This window comes from Podarcis vaucheri (assembly GCF_965113315.1).
Source record: "Podarcis vaucheri genome assembly, chromosome: 4".
NCBI classification, from domain to species: domain Eukaryota; kingdom Metazoa; phylum Chordata; class Lepidosauria; order Squamata; family Lacertidae; genus Podarcis; species Podarcis vaucheri.
The window spans coordinates 38,665,837-38,691,727 of record NC_138762.1 but is presented as its reverse complement, the minus strand read 5'-3'; the positions used below and the strand labels follow the sequence as shown (position 1 = coordinate 38,691,727).

Below are 25,891 nucleotides of genomic sequence, written 5' to 3'. Positions count from 1 at the left end.
TTACAGCTTCCCTATTCTTTTTCTTTAAACAAAATAAAGACCATATGCTTGCAATGGCCCTGGAAGTCATCTAGGCCAAGTCACTTCTCAATTCAGGATCTGCAATGCAGAGACATTTACAGTATACCTGGCAGAAGCAACTCTATACAGTGGTACCTTGCTTCTCGAATGGCTTAGTTGTCGAACAAATAGGCTCCCAAACGCCAAAAACCCGGAACTAAGTGTTCCAGTTCCACTTGAGTGCTGGAAGCTGCTGCAGCCAATCAGAAGCCGTGCCTTGGTTTTCGAACAGTTTCAGCGTTGAATGGACTCCTGGAATGGATTAAGTTTTAGAACCAAGGTGCCACTGTAAATGCTTATAAATCTCCTGAGGCAGCCTTTTCCACTATTGAGCAGCTCACACCTTTAGGAAGGTTCTCCTAATACAGAGATGGAGAACTTTTTTCAAGACTGAGGGCCACATTCCTTTCTGGACAACCTAACAGGGGCCACATGCCAGAGACAAAAGTGGGTGGAACAATGGCTGCAAATTTCCCTATGCACATTCATACACTCCTCTCTATCCTCCAAGTGAGCAAGAGATGTTCTCAAAGCTCAAGAACACATTTCTGCTGGGCAAAAACTCACAATGAGGACAGGAGCAGTTGGCAGGAAAGGGTGGCGGTGATTATTGGAAGAGGAAGAGCCAGTGTGGTAGGCAGGTCATGGCTGAGCATTCCCATGGGTGGGAGCACAACCTCATCTCTCCCCCTCCCAGAATGCTGCAGCAATGCAGGTGTAGAGAGGCCACATAAGCACCCCCCTCACTGTGCTCCTGCCTTTAGTTCTGCCAATGTAGCTACACATGCCTTCTCCTCTTGATAAGATGCAGTGACAGTGGTCTTAAGGAGGCCATATAAGCCCTGCCATTCCTCCCTGCCATCTCTTCCCACCCTTGGCCCCAGCAGTGTGTCTGCACACCACTGACCTTCCCACACACCTGACTCCTCCCAATAAGCCATGGTGATATTAGTGCCAGGAGGCCAGTTAGCATCTCCAACCATCCCTGCTGTTTGCTCCTGAATATTTGCAAAGTAGGGTAAGGTTCAAAACTGGGCTGGTGAGGGATGTGGCCTGTGGAGAAGGGGTGTGACTGGGGCAAATTACAAGGCCCATATAGAGAGGCCTGGAGGGCTGCATTTGGCTCCCAGTTCACCACTGCTGCCTTACCCTTTTGCCAAAAATTGGATTCCCTACACTTTTCACTCATTGTTTGCAGCTCTGTCCTTTGGAACAGCAGAGAATCTGTCTGCTCCTCTTCAGCATAGAAGCTCTTCAGATATGAAAGTGCCATCACACCTCCTTTTAAATATTCTGTTTTCCAGAGCAAACATGCCTGGATCTTTCAACTGTTCCTCATAGAATTAAGTTTCCAGTAAACTTCCCCATCTTGGTCACCAGTGCCCCTCAGTTAAGTTTACCAATGTTTCTCATGTACGCTTTAAAAACTTTTCAGAAGACTTGTAAGATACTTTAGGTCAGTGACACTATGAAATTGGCAAGATACACATGGCATGAAGTGCTTTCCACATGGCTTGTTTGTATGAATTGGACCTAAGGTAAGCTTACAGGGCCTTTTAACATTCAGTGTCTGTTCTTTTCTCATTCATATATCACTTTCCTTCCCAGCGCTGGGTGTGCTATATTCATTTATTTCCTTTCCCAAGTAGCATGGCTTAAAAGATAAATTGTGAGAGGGAGGTGATTTGAACATATGCATGTTGATGGTTCTTATTTCAGTGAAACATTACATATTCCACTTTCCCTTTGAAAAACTGTTCAGTATTAATGCCACAGTCTTTAGAACAAGTACAAAGTCCTACACATTTCAGCATTATTGACTTCCAAATAAACCTGCTGGGCTTTTAATCTAAGTTTCTTGAAGTTTCCTACTGGACACGACTAGGCAATGCATTATTCCCCATATCTGTAGCATAATTCTGATTTGAATGCATCCCTGGCACTTCTTCTTTGATACCTGCCAGGATATATACCTACAGTATAATCTTGTAAATGTCAAGTACCAGTAAGCCTGAGGCTATAATCTAACGCCTACTTTCTTGGGGGGTCAGCCCCACTGAACTCAACAGGATGTACGTCTGAGTAGATGTTCACATGATTTCACTGAAACAGCATTTCAGAATGTAGAAGGTTGTCAACTGAATCTGCAGCAATAAATATGGTTTATGGTAAAAGAGGTGATTGTGATCATACAATGGATGTTGAACAGGTCAAGGGAAGCCACAGTCATATGAAATATATTTTCTTTTCTTCCATTATCGGATATACCAGCAGTGTTAATGGTAAGCTGAAAATTCATATTCAAAGGCCGCATGGGGTTTTTTTTGGTGGATTTTTTTTTTATATACATGGGTTAGCCCCTGAAGTATAATTTCAGTCATTAGGAAACATCGCTTAGCATTATCTTCGCTAATGTTAAATTATGTTGTTAATACAAAATGTGCATCATGCCCTCAAAATGCCATTGTGGATAAATGCACTGAGATAATGAAGCAGAAGTAAACAATAAATATTCATCTAAGCCTTTTTGCTTATGAATTTCTCAGAAGGTAAGAGTCATGAATAACTGAACTGATCCAACGTACAGGTGAAACACTTGATGCAAGATTTTCTACTAACGAAAGGTCAAAAAGCACAAACAAATATGAGGTGGAGCCCTCACCAGACATCACTTTCAGAATGATTGAAAGGGCTAGCCATGTTAGTAGCATTGTAGAAAAACCAAGAAAGAGCCTTGTGACACTTTAAAGACTAACAAATTTATTATAGTATATGTTTTTGTGCGCTAGAATCTATGTCATTAGATGCAGGGCTATCCTGAGCGATGGTTATGGATGGACAAATCTGTCAATTTTGAATTCTTTCACAGTTTTTTATTTTTCTACTCTTAACTTTAATTTGCCTCATTTCCATTGCTGCACAGACTTGTGAAATTTTGTAAAACAAATAAAAACAAATCAGGAAATTTTAAATGTATTTTGTATAAAAATATTCTAAAACATGGTTACGCATTTTGGGTGTGGGTGTTAAACTGTGTACCTAACCATGCTAATCTCTGCATCCAGCAAGTGTCAAAATCTAATCAAGACCTTTAATCATTGGATCCGGCAGGTATTAAAATCTAATCAAGCCTTCTAATTCATGGAAATAACCAAGCTATCTTGCTGGTGAGATTATGGGAAATTAAGAGGCTCTCTACGAGATGGCAAATGAGTGGGGCACCCCCTCTCCCCAGCTAAAGCCAGAGTTGAGAGCAGGCAGTGACAGTGATGTGAGCTGGAAGCAAAGTAGCAAGGTGGAGGGAGAGCCATGCCTGATTTCTGCTGGGAGAAGCAAGGTCTTCCTGCAGTTTTAATGCTGTGAACCTCTCCATCGTAGGCTCAGGTTGTATATATGTGTAAATAAACCCTATAGCATAAAGATACCACAGTCTCTGCTGTGCCTCGTTTCCAAATGAAACACAAAACTTTGTATAAGTGCCTGCAGCCCGGGGAATCCTGCACCACATGGAAATTGGGATGGTATGCAACAATATTTATTTTGCATGCAATTCAAGTAATTTTACCCATCTAGAAGGCAACTTTGTATATTATTTTTATGGATATATGTATGCTTGTGTCTGCTTTTTATGAACACACACATTTCTGTATGCATATTTGTTTAGAGAACTGGGTTGCAAAATTCAGAGAATTGTGGGTTTTGAAGGGGAGCTGTGTTTCTGTTCAGGAAGTACTAATCTGGTAAATTTGCAAAATGATAAAATCATTCTCGAAATGACCTTCAGAGGATTTTGATGTGTCAGAACATTCCAACAGCCAGCTATCATGCCCAAAATGTATTGTCTGCAAAGATAAACACTATGGTGACAACTAGTTTGGTTGTATTCTTCTCTAATGTATCCTGCAGTAGGAGGTCTAGTCTGTTGAGCTATATAAAACATCTTGCCAGTGATAATGCATAGCAATGTCTGGTTTCAGTGGTTTGGTCACTCTGCACTTCTAAGGCATCACTTTTTATTTCCTCTGGGGGTGCACAAAAGTGCCAACTTGGCCAATTTATAGTGGAGGCTCTTTATGTGTGGAGAGCACAGAGAGGAATTGGCCCCAATGGGTTACACATCAGCAGTGCTGTTGTTTCTGTAAAAGTCAGGCTGCATCCTGATTTAGTGTACAGAGGCTGCAACAGTGAAGCAGGGAGAAGGCAGACAATTCTCTTGGCCTAACTCCCCTCTTCCCCTACCCAAACCAGGCTTTTTAAATCAGCGAGGAAGTATCTTGCTCATTGCATAAAATCTAAAATGGCACCACTCCTCATTTCTCCCTCCCAAACTTGGCTCAGCAAGGGGAAGGCAATTGGTTAGGAGATGATGCAAATGAACTAAAGAGACAGTAGACCAAAGACTATGTGCAAAGGAAATCCAATGGAATATATCATCAGAAAATCCTCATGGGGTGGGAACTTTTTCAAATCTGTAAATGTAGCGGGAAGGGATCTGGATGCTGGAAACATGACATAAGGGCCCATATTAACTCTGTTCTTGTTAATTAAGTAATTAACCATTTCTGTCCAATGGACCCTTCCCACAAGTTTATACTTGTGACGTTCTGTGTAGACTCCGTGGCTGGAATGAGAAATGTTAAGAGGGAATATTTTATCAAGCTAAGTGCAAATTTTATCAAACATAAACACCACCAAGCACAACAGATATGCCTAATCCTCCAGAAAAACAATCTCTCAAAGGACCTGTTGATGGCATTTTACCATTGCACTGTGGAGAGTGTACTAACTTATGGTCTCTGTGTGTGGTTTGGGAGCTGCACGGCCAGGGGAAAAAAATGCTATCCAGGGTTGTAAAGACTGCAGAGAGAATAATTGGGTGCACTCTTCCCACCTTAGATCAAATCTATGCTGCCAGGTGCCATAAGAAAGCGGCAGAGATAGTGCAGGATAGTACGCACCCCGGAAATTATCTTTTTCAGCTTCTGCCTTCTGGAAGAAGGTATAGGGTTATACAAGCCAGGACTAGCTGCCTGAGAAACAGTTTCTACGCAAATGCAATTCTGGTTCTAAACACAGCTTAAGGGGTCTCTATAATATAGTGTATTTTAAAATGGGGTTTCAGAGTTTTTAGGGTTTTTGAATGTTTTATGTAGTTTTGTAGTAGTTTTATGTAGTGCTATGTAGTTCTATGTAGTTTTATGTAGTTTTTCAATTTCATTGTTCTACATGGGACAATGACAATAAAGATATCTATCTATCTATCTATCTATCTATCTATCTATCTATCTATCATCATCATCATCATCATCTATCTATTTATCATCTATCTATCATCTATCTATCTATCTATCTATCTCTCTATCTATCTATCTATCTATCTATCATCTATCATCTATCTATCTATCTATCATCTATCTATCTATCTATCTATCTATCTATCTATCTATCTATCATCTATCTATCTATCATCTATCTATCTATCTAAAATACAAAATATACATCCTCATCATACAGCAGGGATGGCAGAGCTCAGGTTTGGCGCTGAACTCAGACCTCTATTCTGACCCTTGGGGTTCTTCCCCAGTCACTCCCCTTCTTCTCAGGCTACACTTTTTACCAGCCCTATTTTCTACCCTCTGTGAGTGTTTCTGCCTGATTAGAATGTGCCCTTGATATCCTATAATGCTTCTTGCATACCTGAAGGATAGACAGAAATGTGGAAGTAGATTAGCATATGTTGCTCCACCCACTTTTGCTTCTAGTCCCGCCCACCAAAGGCAAGTGGCCCCTGGGACATTGCCTAGAAGGAATGTGGCCCTTGGGCCCCTGTTCCCTGATAATACGGAAGCATTCCTTCATCTAAGGCTGCATTCAGACAGCACTTTATTTTCCTGCCTTTTCATTACCTGATAATTCCCATGTTTTATGGGATCTCTCACACAGCATAAAAGCATAGTGGAATTTAGTGAAAATATAGTGCTCATTTCCATGTTTCCGGGGGGGACGGGACAGTTTGCAACCCTCTTCTCTTGGTAAATCATGAGATGTTTTTGTTGTAACTTTGTGAGATGAAAGGGTACTTTAGCATACCGTTCTTTCCTGCCATTTACAATTTAGCACAGCATGGTGGAATATTGATCAAAAAGCCACAATTCCATAATGCAACAGGTACTGCTTTGTAAAACGAATGTTAGAAATTAGGGCAGAAGCACTAGCATTATAACCCGTAAAACTAAAGCAATAAACCTCACATCTGAATGCAGCTTGAGTGTAAGCTGGCTGAACTAATAGCTGCTAATGTTGTATATTCACTTTGCAACAAAAACCAAAAAAACAACTCCCTTTATTTGTTTTTTGTTTTTTAAACTGAGCTCTGCTGCTACAACAGATGCAACTTCCAAATATTTCTCATTAGAAAAGTAATTAATATGCATAAATCTGTTTGCCAAGCAATCTAAAAGTGAATCAAGAATTAAATTAGACGCAACACACTAGCTATTTCTAATTTGGCTTTAAATGAAATTTTAGGGAGGCATTCAGGACAAATTACAAAAAAGGGGGGAGGGGGGGTTCTCAATGTGTTGTTTTCTTCATTAGCTTCATAATTCTAAGAAAATAGAAAACTGGTTTTTATTTTAAGATCATGCATCAATTCAGTAGCGTTGGCAAACATTGTTCTTGTTCCATTGTTGGGAGAGAGGCGGGGAGTGCAATTCTATTGGTTGTCCATGACATCCCAGCAGCCTTGGACACTATTGACCATGGTGCTCTTTCTGTCACAATGTTCTTTGAGGGTCCAGGAAGTTGTTGCTTTGGGCCTTTCCTTGAGGAGATTTCCCTCTTTCCTTTTGCCACTGCCAGAAGCTTCCTTGGGTATTGGGGTTGGGTTGTGAAACTATGGATGTGCCTTGTTGTTCCCTCTACAATGATGTAGATAATATATAGGCAAAGAGCTTATACGCTTATAGGGACAGAGGAGTTGGACTCAGAATTGGCTCTTCTGTTACACCAGGCATCCTTGTATCCCACCTGAACTGAACTCTGGCTCAAAACAGCCCTTCTCTAGAAATCAACTATAATTCAAAAGCTATTGCAAGGAATCCAACATCCATCCTGTCTCTAGGAAAGCTCCAAACCTGCTTTGGAGCAGGGGTGAATTATTTTGGATGCTGCCATTTCCTATCAGTTGTTCACAGCTGGAAGTAACCAGGAAGTTTGTTGTTGTTGTTTTAAATGCATTATGGTGAATTGCACTGGAATCCATTTTAGATGAAGAGTGGTGCATTCCATATTTGGTTTCAAAACTCATGGTCACTCAAGCTTTCAATAGGTACTGCTAGACTTCTTCAAACCCAGCCATTTAGTTCTTCCCTTCATCATGACACAGTGCAGAATTACTGGTGCAATTCAGTGCGTCCCATAATGGCAGGAACTGCAGAGCTGACGACGTCTCTTCTTGTTGAACAAAGCATGTATGTGTTCTCAGTTAAACACACACACACAAATAAAAACAGAGTAATGAACAAATAACGAGCTACTTACATCTAAATGGCACAGCTCTGTTTCCAAACGAGTCTTTTATTACAGCATGGAACCATGTATGAAATAATTCTGAAATGTTATAACATTATTTCTCAGATGTTGTTTTATAGATTATGGCCTCTGATGGTAATTGCATAGGTCTCAATCCCTCATTTTCGGCAGCTTGGTGCTTTGTACTTGTGGCACCCTATTAAACAGAACCTTATGAAAAATATTCTAAATTTAGTAATAGTCTAAAGCAGGGCATCCGTCAGAAAGCTTGTTCTGTGTCATAGATGCAATATGATAATCAAACCAATCTTTAGCCACAGAAGCCATTGCTATCATCATAATCATCACCACTGCCAATGTCAAATTAGCTCAGACTTTAATTTCAAAAGACATCAACTGTTTATGTCACGCTGACATAAAAGCTTTGCTCATTTACTATGTAAAAGAATGAAATTTTACCGTCTCCCTTCATTTTCCCTTTCCTTTCTCCTCCTACTTTTACCCCAACCCCATATTGCCTATAACAGTGATGTCATGACTTTCTATGACAGATACTTTATATGTACAACTGCTATCCAAGAAATATATATACATATACATGTTTGTGTGTGTGTAATATTCACATTATTTCCTTATTTTCCATTATTTTCTAACCGAGTAAAAAAAGAAAAGAGTACCTTATTTGCCTCCTTCAATCTGTTAATGTTTTTGAGATCCTTTCAAAATGAGTAGCACTCTACAATCAAACTGATTGGCTAGTGATAGTTTAAATTGTTGAAAATTGATGTTAATGAGATTTAAATAAGTGAGAAACATGGATTGATGATGAAAAGTGTGAGGTGGGGGAGAGATACAATCCTAACCCTAGAGTGGCAAATTATATTATACTGATATTGCAGTTAAGGCTCACTTCAGATATTACATTGGTGGCATGGCTATCAGTAAACTTGGAAATAGAGTGGGCATTTATGCAAAGTAGTAATCTTTCGTAAGGGGGAAACATTGCATAAATGGTGCATAGACTCTAAAGAGAGATCAGGTTATGTAAGAAAATAAGAATAGATCAGGTCAGTGGCCCATCTAGTCCAGTATCCTAAACTCACAGTAGCCAACCAGATGCCCAAAGGAAACCCACATGTAGGAGTTAAGTGTAGTAGTAGTAGTAGTAGTAGTAATTTTATCATTTATACACCCATCTGGCTGGGTTTCCCCGGCCACTCTGGGCAGCTTCCAACATATTAAAATGCAGTAAGACATCAGACATTAAAACCTCTCTATACAGGGCTGCCTTCAGACATCTTCTAAAAGTCTGATAGTCAGATAGTTGTTTATTGCCTTGACATCTGCTGGGAGGGCGCTCCACAGGGCAGGTGCCACTACCGAGAAGGCCCTCTGCTTGGTTCCCTGTAACCTCACTTCTCGTAGTGAGGGAACTGCCTGAAGGCCCTCAGAGCTGGAGAACGATGGGGGCAGAGACACTCCTTCAGGTATACTGGGCCGAGGCCATTTAGTGCTTTGTGGTTTCCAGAGAGACTTAGTACCTCTCACAACTGAAGCAGAGTCTAGCCATTGATAGTATTATCCTATATAAATATGTCTAATCCCCTTTTAAAGCCATCTGAGCTGGTGGCCACCACTGCCTTCCGAGTTAACGTATTCATTGAGCTATCCACTATGAGTGCAACATCTCGCTCATGGTCATGAGTTACGATATAGATATATATTCTGCTTCATGATCTTGGACTCTACAAATAATAATAAAAAAGAACTGAATTCACTTGTCTGCATGCAAACCTTTACTAGACGCCTGATTTTTAGGTACCTTGGATCAGTATGCCCAATGCCTTTAGAGCAAAGAAGGTACTAGTGTTATTTTTTTGTGCAAAAATTTGGGGCTTTCCAAATATTGCATCTGAAAAGGTTTAAACTCATATTTTGCATATGACTTGGGGCTTATTAAAATGTACTTATTTAATTAGAACAGCATAATTTTGTGTTGAGGCTATCTGGTCTAATAAATTCTAGGGATGCCTAATTATTGGCTCAGATTAATTCAAATGGATGAAAATAGGGTCTCTAAGGTCCACTAGCTCTGGGCAGTTTCTCATTTCAAAGATTTCCAAACATTGCAGCAATATAAATTTTTAGTGCAGGCACTGAATTCACTTGAAAATATAACCAGAAACATTTTTAAACAAAGAGTGTCAATGTAGAAGCAGAAATTGGCAGAGCTGCCATTTCCTCTTCAAGTCTTATGCATTGGTTAGCAAGTGTAAAATATCAGCATCAATGGGGAAAATACCTTTAATTTCCTATTCTAATGGGAAATGGGAAACTGGGCTCTGCTTTGAATGGATGGAATGATTAGTTCAACTGGCAATGTTTGCGGACATACCAGTCCAAAACCTGTGATGTATCTGGAGGACAGCAATATTACAAAATGTGCCTCACCATATTCTTGAATAGCACATTGATTCTGATAATAGAGAACATTCTCTGGAGCCCTTTCTAAAGGACATGAAATATTAGGATGACAGTAATGAAAAATATTAATTACAATAACAATCAAGCATTAATTAATGGATTGTGAATTATGCATGTTAAACTACTGTTTTTTTGTGTATTGTTGTTTTAGATTGTATGTCCTTCAGGGTAGAAATGTTTATTTTAATTGTGTACAGGAGTATGTACATTGATGGTGCCATGTAAATAAATGATGGTGATTATAATAATAATACGATTTTTATAGCAATTCATTATATATCCCTTTGTAATAAATACGAGTGACTCAAACCTTGCACTTTATTATTCCAATAAGTGATAAACAAACTCCACTTCCCTACAAATTTTTCATGGCCCAATTTGCCTTCTTATATTATTTGTCAGATGGACCATATAGGTCATTTCCCACACCTTAGAAAACAAAGAGTCTATAAAAGGTATGGTGGAATTTCTCCAGTTTTGACAAATTATCATTCCAGCTGCAGTTAGCAAATGGACCATTTCGATGTATTCTCTGATGTCATGCCCATTGTTTGTATTTTTATGTGGGGTTTAGAATGTGTTTTATTTTTAGGTGGACTTTAAATGAGATGGTCTGAAGACTAAATTAATAAAAAGGAGGGGGGTCCAGATATAGCCCCACATGCTTTCAGTGAAAGCTCCCCTTGCATGCTGAAACAACTGCTGACCATGCCCTGTGTTCCATGTTAGTGAGAGAAGGATCTGACAAGCGTGCATCTAGGGCCCCTTTTCCACTAATGCTATGTGGCCTGAGAAGTGCATCAGCCTGTGATGGTCATGGCCAACAGGCACTTTCCTGCTAATCTCTACCATACAAATTGTGAGTGGGCTCCCCTGAACACCTCTAATTTTCTGTCCTCTCCCTCCATTCTGATAATGCTGAAATTTGATGGCCATAAAATAAGTGTGCTTTGTATATCCCTGTGGCAGATAACAGAAGCTCTTCATGGTTGCGGTTAAATGGTGCAGGGGATATCAACACACTCAGTTCCTATGAGGTTGGGAAGGGAGAAAGGTAGGTTGTACCAGGAGAAAAGTTTCAGGTGAGTAAGCACATTTGTTTGGGAAAGTTTTCTAGAGCCCATTGCTATCACTTGGCCTACTCTGGCCAATTAAGACACTATCCACTGTTCCTCAGGGCCACCTGAGACTTCGTAGAATCATAGAATCATAGAGTTGGAAGAGACCACAAGGGCCATCGAGTCCAACCCCCTGCCAAGCAGGAAACACCATCAGAGCACTCCTGACATATGGTTGTCAAGCCTCTGCTTAAAGACCTCCAAAAAAGGAGACTCCACCACACTCCTTGGCAGCAAATTCCAGTGTCGAACAGCTCTTACTGTCAGGAAGTTCTTCCTAATGTTTAGGTGGAATCTTCTTTCTTGTAGTTTGGATCCATTGCTCCGTGTCCGCTTCTCTGGAGCAGCAGAAAGCAACCTTTCTCCCTCCTCTATGTGACATCCTTTTATATATTTGAACATGGCTATCATATCACCCCTTAACCTCCTCTTCTCCAGGCTAAACATGCCCAGCTCCTTCAAGCCCTTACACTCCTTCAAGCCCTTACACTGGGAAACAGACATCCCCAATGCTCTCTCCAAATTTTGATTTAAGGTAAATGCTAAGACAACCACAAGTAAAATGCTTCAGCAAGAGAGAGAGAGAGAGAGACTGTGTGTCTGGTCCCTGCCTGAAGCATGAGAATTAGAGGGAAAACATGGAGAGCTTAGAGGAGATGTTTAGCTGGCACCTGCATTTCTTTTCTCTTATCTATTTCACACTTATCGGGTGTGTGATTTTTCTGCCCAGCACACATTAGAGTCTGTAAGTAAAAATGACATTTAATTTTAAGCACCAGTGCATACCATTTTTAGTTAATGTACCGTGTCTCTTGGGTGCAGAAGAAGGAACTGTCTTGCGTAGCACTTGCCAGCCTCAAGAAACATGATTCCAGGAGAGAAATCAAGAGGAAGATTCCAACAAAATATGACTTAAACACTATATTTTAAAGTGTCTCTTATTGCCCTTGGGACAGGGTATGCAGCACACCTAAATACTTTGGGCTAGTTATCACAGTGAATGGATAAGTTGTGAGTAATCCAATCTAGAGTGGAGCACTTCAGAGGTCAAGTAGGGACTGCTTCTCCCTAGAAAAGCAAATAAATAAACTCCTGTGTACAAAAAAATATCATGAAAGGCTAGGCTGTGGCCCTGTAAATGTCACTCGTCTTCCATCAGCCCCACCCAGAATGGCCAGTGGTAAGGGGTGGGCTCTCCAACAACAACTAGAGGGCCACAAGCTCCCCACCCTTCCTTTAATTTAGCCTTTCTTCCTGACACACCAGTTTTCTATGTGTGCTATTCTGCTGTTCCTCTTTCTTATTGTCATCAGACCCTGGCAGCCTCCCAAGATGAGAAACACTGTGGGCAGCTGAAGAGGAGGAGGCGGGGTTAAGTAAAAGCAGCAACCATCATTGCTACCTGCCTGTTCATTGGTAGCGGCTCCTCCTCTTCTCTTCCTCCTTTTTTGCCATTGCAGTGACACTATTGGTTGCATCTCGCCACCACAGCAGCAGCGGAAACCGCTGCTTGCTTATTTGCCCTCTTCCTGTGCTTGATAGTGTTGGCGGACTAGGCCATAAGGGACAGAGCAGATGTGTGGCAGTAAGGAGGAGATGCCACAGAAGTTGTTCTGATTGGTCATTGGTGAGGCCCTTCTGGGATGTGGTCCACGTATACCAATCTTTGGACTAGTTACCTTTTTCTGTCTCTCAGCACAACTGAATGTCAGGGTCTTAGGAATGAGACAGTAGCTCCTTCCCTAGAAAGGACCTGAGAGTAGTTTGTAAAATGAAAATTAAATGTATTCCTACATTTCAATACAGTCATACCTTGGAAGCCGAACGCCTTGGCTCCTGAACAAATCGGCTCCTGAATGATAGAAACTCAAAAGTGAGTGTTCTGGTTTTCGAACGATTTTCAGAAACTGAACATCTGGCACGGTTTCTGCGGCTTCTGATTGGCTGCAGGATATGCCTGCAGCTAATTGGAAGCCACACTTTGGTTTTCTAATGGTTCTGGGAGTCGAATGGACTCCCAGAATGCATTCTGTTCGAAAACCAAGGTACCACTGTATAATGTTGAAACTACTAGGCTACAGCCTACATTTAGGTTCTTGTTCTGTTGCATTGATTCCCATTGCAGGCACAAGAGCATAAGGATTTACCTATATTGACTCAGATCATTGGGTTCACCTAGCTCAATATTGTGAAAACTGCCTGGTAGTGGATTTCCTTTGAGACAGGAATATTCTCCAGTCCTTCCTAGAGATGCTGGAAATTGAACCCAGGACCTTCTGCATGCAAAGTATTGATCTACATGTTTTCCCGAGGCTCCCCATTTCACTCTACGCCCTCTTCAGCATGACATTTCTGCCCCAAAGCCTGCTGAATTTGTCTTCAGTTTCTTCAGCATATCCTGGTGTACATCACACCACATGTTTGGGTTATTTGTAAGGGCAGAATAGCATCCCTTCATCTTAAAATACTTTGCCAAATATCAGAAAGCCGTACAAGAATGGAAAGGAAGAAAGTAGTATCTGAGGGAATAGCTCGTCTTATTAATGCTACCCATTTCTTTACGAAACATTACAGTTCTTCAAAGCTAACCTTAAAAGGGAAGATGAGTTCTAAAGGAGACGGGAATCCACAGATTTGACAAGCTCTTTCTTTGCTTCCTCAGAGGCTTCACTGTGACACGCAGGGCACCATCCAATTTGCCACGTTTTTGCTTAAATGGGTGAGAAATGTTGCGATTTATTTTTATAAATGGAGTCATTGCCTCAAGCCAGTCAAGATTCAACATCTGAATAACCATGTATATGAAACACAGAGATGTTCGAAGTGCTCCACAGATGTCCCTAGAGTGGTTCCCTTGAAGCCACAGCAGCAGTTCTATCAAGGATGAATCTCAGCCATGGTTTTTACGCTGAGGCTGAAAGGTTTGTTTTATTTTGATCGCTCTTTCCCACCGGAACCTCTGGCGATCATGTGGCTATGCAAGATAAGCTCTCTGCTGAACACAGGGCATAGCTTACAGAATTTATTAATGCAGAATGCAAAGTTGAAGTTACATGCTGCAGAAATCAACTACACAAAAAGGAAATATGGTTTAAAATTATTGCTATAACTTAGGGCAGGGGAACTTTTTGTCTCCACGGGCCAGATATTTATCTGTGGGTCAAAGTTGACACATGGGTGGGACTGCTCACTTGTCAACCACATAGGCGAGATTCATTAATGAACACTGGCAGTGGAAGCTCTACCCAGGGGCTTCTGTTTGCACAGTGAGAATTTATCCTCCTCCGTGCGTGAATATGGGTCTTGAGGGGTATGAGAAAATCCCCAGAACAGCACGTGGGGGGAGCTGGGTCATCCTGTCTAGTAAGCTGATATGCTTGTGCCGATGCAGCATTTCATAGAATCATAGAGCTGGAAGGCCCCTGAGGGTCATCTGATCCAACCCTTTTCTATACAGAAATCTCAACTCAAGCATCCATGACAGATGGCCATCCAACCATTGCCTTAAAAACACCCACAACCTACTGAGCGAGTATGTACCACTGCTGAATGGCTCTTACCATCATAAAGTTCTTCCTGATGTTTAGTTGGAATCTCCTTTCTTGTAACTTGAAGCCATTGGTTGGGATCCTACCCTCCAGAGCAAGAGAAAACAAGCTTGCTCCATCTTCCATGTGATAGCCCTTGAGATATTTGAAGATGAATATCATGCCTTCTCTCAGTCTCCTCTTATCCAGGCTAAACATACCCAACTCCCTCAACCATTCCTCATACGGCTTGGTTTCCAGACCCTTGGTCATCTTGATTGCCGACTTCTGTACATGTTCCAGCTTTTAAATATCCTTCTTTGGTTGTGGTGCCCAGAACTGGGCACAGTATTCCAGGTGTTGTCTGACCAAGGCAGAATAGAATGGGACTATGGCTTCCTTTGATCCAGACACTATACTTCTGTTGATGTAGCCTAGAATAGCAATAGCTTTGTTACTGCTACATGCTGCTACACCACCACATGTCTCTTCCTCCTCTGAGGAGTGGCAAGAATAGTTTGTACATTGTACCTTCCACAGCCACCTCAGTGTGTTTTGAGGTCTGCAACTGCTGTCCTAGTGCAAATGTAGAATTCCACCCACAATATCATTCTGATGTCACGAGAATGGCAGGTGTGTTGTTCCTCTTGCCCATCTGCCCAAATTCCTTGTGTAGGCTTCCTGCTTGGGAACCACAGTGCATGGGACATTTTAAGCTCCATGTTTGGTGTTTTGGGAAGCTCTGAGCATAATCAGTCCTCCTTGGGCTGGTTTGTGGCAGGTGGTGGAAATCCTCCCTTGAGGTTTTTTCTTTTTCCAAACACACACACACACACACACACACACACACACACACACACTTGTACTTATCCCAAGCCTGCCAGTACCTTCCTCTTTTGCACGGATTATGTCATTTTGGCTATATAATGCCTTGTACTCAAGTGAAATGCGGTCACTATTAGTATATATGATAAAAGAAGCAGTCTTTTCCCAGGTAGAAATCTGAATATATATGCAGCAAAAAAATCCTCTTTTAAGAGCAGAACTCCATTACAGCTGATAGCTGTTACTTCAGTGTAGCTTAATTAGAAAGTTAATGCACCATTAATGTAGCAAGAATCGGCGTTAAAATTACAACATAGCTGGCTGAAACTGCTATGAAACTCACCCAATGCTCTGCCTGTCCTTTATCTTATGATTACCTCCCCATCTTACATCTATGCAGTCAAAACTGCAGAGCTTAATGGAATAATCATGTGCATGCCATCTCTTTAAAAGGTGAGATTCAATACTTTTAACACATTATATTTCTCCGACAATGAACTTCTCAAGAAGGAAAGTATGGTGAGAAATTAACTCATCATCAAATAATTATCTTATGAAGTAGTTCACAATTCACTCTGGCCTAGAGTGAACAAGGGAAAGTATGTGCGAGCAAAAGAGATGAAGCCATTTGTTCAGAATTCTATAAAACCTGTTTTCTCCAATACCAAATATTTATTTTTACAGAGTAAAATTTCATAGGTCCCTTGCTGCACACGGCTGAATTTGAGATGATTTGTGTTTTGTTAGAATTTTAAGGGTATGTATTTTGTAATTCTTGCGTTGTCCAAAATGGAGGGAGGGTTTTTGAAATGAAATTCAGTTGAAACGATAAAGAATGGCAAAGTATGAGAAATATCAGCTGCCTAGATTGCCAGAGATGTTTCAACCGAAAGGTCAATATGCTATTAAGATGTCAACTCTGCCTACATGCATACATGGACAAATAACGAGTTGACCAACAATGCACACCAGTTATGATATCATCCCATTAGCTATTGTTATGGCTTTGTGACCTTTTGAGTTATCATCATGTTCCCAATGAGAAAGCGTATGGATGTGGCTTATAAAATTCATATACATTTATATATACATTTGAAGGCAGCTAGTGTAGTGTAGTCATCATAGTGTTGGACCAGGACCTGGGAGACTAGGCGACCTTGGGCTGCTCCTTGTCTCTAACCTCCATTTGCATGGTTGTTGTGAGGATACAATAGGGTAGGGGAGAGCCATGTCTTCACTGACAGCAGAGAAGCAGCACTGGCCTCAGCACCGGAGGCGAAAAGAAAGGAGGGTGGTGGCAGCGGCAGCAGGGCAGGGTAGCACTTCCTGTTTCTCCTCAAGCAGCAAAGTGGGACATGCTGTCAACGAGCTTTGTTAAATGTTCACATCGGTCTGATTTATAACTGATCATGTGCCAAGCTTAACTTCCTGCTAGCAACTGGTGTGAGTTTGTTGATGGCAAGAGCAGCTTGGACAATTGGACAACCCTCTACTCAGCCACCATCCACTCATATACCATGCTGGCGGTGGCACCCTCCCCTTCCCAGTGATGAAATGTAAGTGAAGGGAATTCCTTACTCCTCTAGTGCTACATCCTGGCCACCAACAGTGTTTCCTAGCAGATGACCTCCCTGGTTGGCATTGCCATTTCCCCTTCTTGATTCTGTACTCAGAACCACAACGTGCATTGCTTAGTGACATTGAAAGCAGCTCCACCCCCCAGCTCTACTATAAATCTAATATTTATTTGTTAAATCCATATTAAGACCCATGTTAACAATGCTTTCTCCTAAAACCGATAAGCTCAGTCACATAGCCTACGAAGTCCACCTAGTGACTTTGGAATTAAAAGTAGATATAAGAACAGGATGAGTTCTTTGAATTGGAGACTTACTTTTCTTATTTCCAGTAAGAAAACAATCTGGCCTTTGGAATGGAACTTTATTGTCTGTTCTTTTAAAAACGAACATTTCCAGAAGGTGTCCCTTAAAATAGAAATCCAACATCCATATAGAATATTTCACCCATGAAGGGTGACTATTATAGTATAAAAAGGCCCATAAGTCACAGATGCAAAGGCAGTCATGAACTATGAAGGGCATTTTCCTCCCTGCACCCAGTGAAATGAAAAGGATCACACTTCTTAGATGGGCTCTTCTGAGGTCTTCTACTAATTTGTTTAAAACCAAATCAATATGTTTATGATGTTCAGCAGTGATATTTCAATATGGGATGAGAGATAAGTTGAGCCATAGCAACTTTCAAATATCATGTTATCATTTAACCCATTGCTTTGTCTTGCTACTAAACAATAATACTGGCAATTTATGAGGTGGGTGAATGATTTCCCCTTATTTATAAAGGTTGATTTCTATGCTCAAAGCAATACAAGTTGACTTCTCCTAGTGTAGGTGAATATGTCAATTTTGGTTTCTCTCTGCTTCTCATTTTTCCAGTCCTATGTTCTGTTCTCCACGTTTCCACATCAGTTTGTGAAATACATACATACATACATATTTTTTGTGAGGGGAAGTCCTCATAAAAATTAACCATTATTTTAGTGCAAATTTCTCAAACACATTTTTGCATGCAATTTTTCCCAATATACACATGTTTACAAAGCATGTGTATTTTCCCCTACTATAATGCATTTTCGTACATTATTTTCACCAATATATGCATTTAGATACACACTTTACCCTGGTATATGCTTTTTTGTACACATGACCTAGCTGGGGAACTGCACTGCAAAATTCGGAGAAGTGTGAATTTTGAATGACGGTTGTGTTTTGGTTCTCGTATTGCTTCAGTAAGTGAGAACTTGGTAAATTCACTTTTAAATGTGAACTGAATTGAATCTCCCATCCCTTACTTCTGGGCTTACTCATATAGGAATGTTTGGATATAGAAATGTTTCCTACAGAAGCTGGTGAATGATGGATCAGGAAAGTCTCTAGTAAATTGCTCCATTATTTCATCAGTGTGCATAAAATTACACTACCAGGCAGATCATTTTTGCACTAACCCTGGTTGCAATCTAGTTTCAGGCCTGGAGTTCTCACCTTTGCAGCTCTCCTTTCGTTTAGTGGATTCGATAACCCTTGCCGAAGTCACCCAGGGTTATTTCCACTAGCTACAAACTTGTATACACAGTATAATTCTATGGAATCATGTAACTTATCCTTACCACTTCTTCCAAGATCAGGAAGTGCCTCACTCTTTGCATCTTTGTCTCCTGTGTCATTTCCTTTAGTTTCCCAAGTGGCCTGTTTCAGTGATGGAAGTTGAATGAGCATTTGGGGAGCAAGGTATTTCCAATAACCTTTCTCATATGTTCCTCATAATTCAAGGTAAGTTTGATAGATGCCTGAGTGGGGAACTTTAGCATGGATCCATCATACTTAACAGCAGTGATGACAGTCGTTAGTAGCGGTCCATGGAAGATGTCTGGGAAGTCAGAACAATTGTGTTCAATGCCAACCAGCATTAGTTCAGAAAGAGGAATCAACTTATCTAGTTTCAGTCTAGAAGATGTTTCTTTATATGTAGTAGACTATCAGTGTGCACAGAATATGAATTAATTAAAATGAATAATGTGTCCTTAGAAAATGTTTATAGTGATTAATTCTCAATGTAGTGTGGGATATTTGCATAATATCTTGTCAGGCATTAATTATATCCACAGATAGCAAATTATATCCAACTGTAACAAATTGACTGTTATCATTAATTCTGTCACAAATGGGGAAAGATTATACATACTGGTTGTAGCATGGGTTATTTAGCAGGGCACAAGCTATTAGTAAGGGAAATATCTGTCCTACAAAAAGAGTGGGGTATAACTAATGGTAATTCCATTATACTCAATTGTGGGATGACAAGCTAATTTCTAGAGAGCCAGTGTGGTGTAGTGGTTAAGAGCGGTGGACTTGTAATCTGGGGAACTGGGTTCGCGTCTCCGCTCCTCCACATGCAGCTGCTGGGTGACCTTGGGCCAGTCACACTTCTCTGAAGTCTCTCAGCCCCACTCACCTCACAGAGTGTTTGTTGTGAGGGAGGGAGGGAAAGGAGATTGTTAGCTGCTTTGAGACTCCTTCGGGTAGTGATAAAGTGGGATATTAAATCCAAACTCTTCTTCTTTACATCTGCAGGTGAGGCAGTGGAAGTGCTGGACCAGTGTCTTGCCTTGGTAATGGACTGGTTGGGAGCCAACAAACTGAAACTCAGTCCAGATAAGACTGAGGCGCTGTTAGTGGGTGGTTAGTGATAAAGCGGGATATCAAATCCAAACTCTTCTTCTTCTTCTTCTATCCCCGCCCCTCCCTGGCCCCAATAGGAGAGAACAAAACAGCCACAACTTGAAATAAAACCATAAAGGAATCTAAGAAACATGGTGATAAAAGAAGTTTACATGGCGATAAAAGAAAGAAAGGAATAAAAAGAAGGAAATGAATAAAAGAAGGAAAGAAACATGGCGATAAAAGAAGGAAAGAAATAAAAAGAAGGAAAGGAATAAAAGAAGGAAAGAAACATGGCGATAAAAGAAGGAAAGAAATAAAAAGAAGGAAAGGAATAAAAGAAGGAAAGAAACATGGCGATAAAAGAAGGAAAGGAATAATTGTGAAAATAATTGGCAAGGGAGCCAATTGTGCAGGGTTCCAAATTACATGGAGAGCCTTCATGAGCACACTCTATGAGTTGGATAGCAACAAGAGGTTTGGGGCAGAGCTTGGCACCCTCATCCTCACATGTGAGGAAAACATCAGTAAGCAGGCAGACTGAGCACACATCTCAAATCAACTAGTATTTCTCTTTTGGAAATGAAATAACTCTGGTCCTTTAAAATTAACAGGATAGTTAAATGTATCCTGAATATAAAAACATTTACATAAAGTACTTACAATGTAAAACTATCCTCCTTGAATATCACCTTGATCTAACAGTGGTAGAAAATCAGATGATCTGAGAGTGAATGAATTATATCATGTTCTGCGTTAAAATTTTGATGTCTTTGCATTGAACTCCATCTGCATATTAAAGATAGGAAACGACTTTACATTCCTTATACTTGTCTGACTAGAAGACAAAAAAAGCACCTTAATGAGGGCGATGCTTGCTTCTTGCATTAACACAAAGAATACGCTCATGCAAAATATTCCTAAAATTATATTAGAATCTGGGTTGTCATATTTCATTGCAGAAGTACATTTTGTCTCAGCTAGTTACACGAAAAGAGAAATATGTTGCAATATTTAGTATCTTCGGGCTTGGAGAGGTGAGGTCAAGAATGAGACTCCATCTGCACTATACATCTAAAGCAACACCATATCACTTTAAACAATCATGGCTTCCCCCAAAGAATTCTGGGAGCTGTGGTTTGTTAAAAGTGCTAAGAGTTGTTAGGTGACCCCCATTTTCCCCACAGATTCTGTAGGAAGCCTTCAGGAATGCAGATGGTTCTCCATAGTCTATGGGCAAGACCAAATACTGGTATAATGTAAGATAGCAACACTTTGTTTTATATATATGTGTGTGTGTGTGTGTGTGTTGTATTTTTACAGGATAGCCTATTCTGACTGAGTGCTATAGCTTTTCTGCAGATTGTATCAACTCATGGATAGTGACAATGATGGGGAGGGAAGCTAGTACACTTCTTTCCACTCATGTGTTTAATTTACTTGAAAGTATGATTCCTGTATTGGGCTAGTATCATTTGGAATATCTAAATAAGCTCTGCTGGAACATATCTTTGTCCAATTTAGTCCAGCATCCTCATTCCAGCAGTGGCCAGCCAGATGTCCCCGAGAATTTCGCACACAGGGCAAGAAAGCAATAGTACTCTCCTGTTGCTTGCTCCTAGCATAAGACACTCAGAGGTATTCTTCTGTGCCTGCGGATGTAGAAGTTTTGTTTAGCTATCCTGGCTAGTAGCCACTGACAGACCTATGCCTTTTTTAGGATAAGAGAAATTTAGGAAAGGGTTATCGTTGGCTACAAATCATGGTAGCTAAGCTAACTCGAACCTCGTAGATAAATAGTGACACTGCCAACATAAAGATGCTAGCTTTATTCATACTTTCCTTTTGTTTCATCAACTTTTTAGATTTTTGGATTAACTACAGCAAAATCATTCAATGCACTTTAAATTTATTCCATGCAATATCCCCGTAAATTAACTGGAGATAGTTGGAGGAAGACACAATATTGATACAGTTTGTCAGATATAAGTCTGATGTGCTAGCTGTTAACCAAACATAGGTATCTGTGTTTTTTTTACCAACTCAGGACATTGGTCCATCAATGCCAGTACTGACTACAATGGGTTGGAATAGCTCTTCAGCTTTGCCCAGAGGAGTCTTTCTCACCCCATTTGAAGATGCCAATGAATGAATCTGGAGCCTTCTGCATACAAATAATGTTCAGTGCTGAACTACAGTCCTCCAACAATTGCAGCAGTAACACAACCACAGTTTATATGTGAGTGCTCAGAGGCCTTGCTGCAATATTATATAAATTCTCTTTTCACAATGTTCAAATTACTAGATGTCTTGCACGAGCTGTTAAATGAGCAAATAAGAAATTGCAATGTGTGAAATGGCCCCAAGTTGTTAAGTATTGGTTACAGGTTTTCTTTCTATAGCAAGCCAAACAATAAACTGGGTGTCTCTGGTGACTATTTACTATTTATAACAAATGAGTGTGAAAGTTTCCAGCTGCATCAAAAGGTGCTGGGATTTCTGAGAATTCTTTACCTTCTCATCCCATAATACTGCCTTGTTTTATGTGGGCCTTTCTGCATTTACCATTTATAGGGGTATAGTTGCTGTCCTCCACCCCCACTCCTGATTTTTTGGCATGCTGCCACACAAATTTACCATTATTAACCTAGTATTATGGAATAATGTACTGCCTTAACAGCAATTAGTATCACTCTTAAAAACATCAGATCAAGCAGTAACTACACCTGTACCAATGATAAATGAAGAAAGGCCCCATATTAGTGCTCACCATCCTAATATCATGGACCCTCAACAGTTCCATCCAGCACTGCCAATAGTAAAAGATGATCAGAGTTATACGGAGGGCACTATGTTGGTTACGCGTGCCTAGTGTAATTGAGGACATCAATGAACAAGTCTATTGAGGCCTTGCTAGAATAATTAAATGGACAAAGAGATGATAAATTAACCATTCTCACCTGTTTCAATATTAGTTTTTTTATTCAATTACACTTCACTTGCTAATGAAAGAGTAGGCTTTAAAAATTCAAATGGCTCCACACTTCCGGCCTCTTGCCGTCACTGCTGCTGTGCCACTGTATTTTGGGGAAAGTTCTGAGCACAAGCCCACCTGAATGCATCTGTATTCAGACCACTAGTATTTGATTGATTATATGAGCAGTTATGAGCATCCTTGTAATGCATGGTCCAATCGCATTGGGTGATGAAATGTACTGTATGAATGACTGACCGTAGTAATACTGCTTTCATCAACAAAACTAATAAATATTCATGTAGTTAGCAAGCATCACGTTGATGTTGAGTTGATGCATAAGCCTTCAGTCTGAAATTATCAGCCACCTATCTAAGTAACAAACATCCTCTCCGGATTTATGAGGACAGTTTCAAAGTGAGCTATTTGCAACCCATCACCAGAAGTACTTGGCTTTGTTAGATGCAGAATTCAAGAATGATTTGAAGACAATTATGTCAGAACATGTATATGCCTCCTGTTGTCTATGCTCCAATAACTTCTAGGTTGGAGCACTGTAATGCCTCTGAATGCAGCTTGGAAACTTCAGGTGATGCAGAATTCAGCAGCCAGGTTGCTCACTGGGGAAAGCATGTAACACCTATCCTGACACTGACTGCCAATTAGTTTCCAGGCCAAATTCAAAGTGCTGGTTTTGACCTATAAAGCCTTAAATGGCTCTGGGCTACAATACCTGAAGACCGCCTCTCCCCATATAAATTGACCTAAACCCTGCAGTCATCATCCGAGGCCCTTCTTCATGTGCCCACCATGGAGTTCAGAGACTACTTAGTATACTCCAGTGGAATTTCCTCACTTTAACGCCTTCAGCAATACACAGAGGCATTCAGCATTTCAGTGTCAATTAAACACTTATCCTTAACATTCTCTCTCTGCAGTCTTTTTGTACTCTTGTCTACTGGGTAGATTAGCAGACCTTGGAGCTATATAAAAAGCAGTGGCAGGGGTTTGGCTCTCTGGAATTACTTGATTTCCAGGGTAAGGATGCTTAATGATGGTTTGTCCCTCAGTTTTAAGTGAACTGACCTAATCTGCACTTCCTGGACAAATGGATCTGAAGGACATTATCTTTCAGGTCTCACATTTCTTTGAATTTTGCAGTACAATTCTCAGTTCAAAAGACATACAAGAATGAGTACATTAATAAACATTAGGGGTAGGGTTGCCATATTTCAAGAGGTAAAAATCCGGACAGAAAAAGTTGCTGAGCCCCTCCACGGCCGCTGAGCCTGAGTTGCCCATGCCAGTGCCAGAGTCCAGGTTGCCCATGCCAGAGCCAGAGCCTAGGTCACCCATGCCAGAGCCCTTGCCATCCACACCTGAGCCAGATCCAGAGCCCAGGTAGCCTGTGCCAGAGCCCAGCCTGAACCAAAATCCAGGACATTTGCTTTAAAATTTAAAATCCACCCCCCCATGGGTATGTAGAACATGCAAAAGAGGACATGTCTGGGAATTCCTGGATGTATGGCAACCCTAATTAGGGGTAATATGCTCAATGTCTGCAATATGCATGCAAAATGCATAATTTGTGAAAAACTGAATATCAAAAGAGTGCATTTTTCATATGGTTTTCGTTTTTCTTTTTAAAATGCAGATTGATGCAGAAATGAACTTATGAATGAACAAGACTGACATTTCCACTCCTCTCTCACCATTGTTTAGTGCCTATTAATGCCTCATCTGTCCTGGTACTCGCATCCAGTATGACTAAGCCCTTATCTCGAGATGAGATTATCTCTTACAACCTGTATTTGCTACTGAATTGTGTCATGTTATAAGAGTATTTGCAGAATATGAACAATTTGCATAATTTATTCTCCTTGTGGTAAACTTTCTAGAAAGCATCATTTTCATTCGCTTTAAGTAAACGAAGACACGTGACTGTGGTATAACTAATGTACTAAACTGTAAAGATCTCATGTTAAGAAGACGTTAAGTTAAAATAGCCAAACTGAGATTCTTAATTGGAAATGTACATGTCTAGTTATGATTCACTTTGAGACCATTTGCAAAGAGTGCAGCTATTTAAATGCAAATTTATTTTATATTATGTTTTTCACGTATTCATCTAATCGAAAATCAGAACTTGCACTGCACTTGGATTACTATCATACTAAATACTAAGAGCTGCTTTCTGTGCTAGTAATCTATTGCAGCTAATGGAATTACACCAGGGAGCAACTGGGTACCGTATATCTTTTACACGCTACTAAAAATAAAGCATCCTTGTATTAACTAAAAGAAAAGCAATTAACCTTTCTTAGATACTGCATATACACTATTTTATAGATGAGAATTCTAATTCTCTTTAACCCTCATGCTGTGCCTTCATCACTCAGCTAGAACCTGCATCACTTGATGTTACTAATTTAGTCACAAGTGTAAATTTGGTATTTTACATACAAATGAAGCTTACAAAAATAGTGGCCTTCCTAGTCATATTAATTGAGTCAATTTCCAGGAGCTGCTGAATGTAATTTTCAGCAAGACAAAGATCTGGATAGTTAGAATATACATAGAGTTCTTTTCTTTTTTTCTTTTTTCTTTTTGTTATCGAGCCATTTCAAGTTTGGAACTCCCTTGTGTTTGTGTCTTAAAACAATGGTGGGAAAAGAAAAGGTTATTATCCCCTGAGCTGTAATTGGTAAAGGAAACAAAATGAACGCTTTGCATATTGAGATAGCTAATTGGGAGTAATCTATTCTGGGTTTTATAATAAATTCATATGCTTTGGAATTCTAGCCTATGTATATAGCACATGTGTCAAGCATAATATGCATTCCTTTAGTCAATGAACTTATTTAGTTGTGCTGGGTTTTGGTAGATGAGTTTATGCAAGAATGTGGTGTTTTTAACCTATTAAAAAAGTTGAAAACATAGTTTTTTTGCTTCTGGGGAACCTTTGGCTCTCTAGGTGTTGCTGGAAAACAACTCCAGTCATCCCTGATCCTGTGGGCCGGCGGCAGATGGGAATCGGAGTCTAGACAGCATCTATACAGCCATATGTTTCCTACCCATGTTCTAAGGATTAAATGGTCTAGAAATGAAAATAATTTGTTGATTAATTATAAC

At 40.3% G+C, this 25,891-nt stretch overlaps 1 long non-coding RNA gene across 1 annotated transcript; it reads left to right on the top strand.

Annotated features, from left to right (window-relative positions):
- The first annotated feature begins 1,364 nt into the window (after positions 1-1,364).
- LOC309531647 lies at positions 1,365-25,891 on the top strand. The gene is made up of 4 exons (XR_014219366.1): positions 1,365-1,473; positions 18,801-18,897; positions 21,833-22,024; positions 24,414-25,891. It is a non-coding gene; the product is annotated as an uncharacterized lncRNA (long non-coding RNA).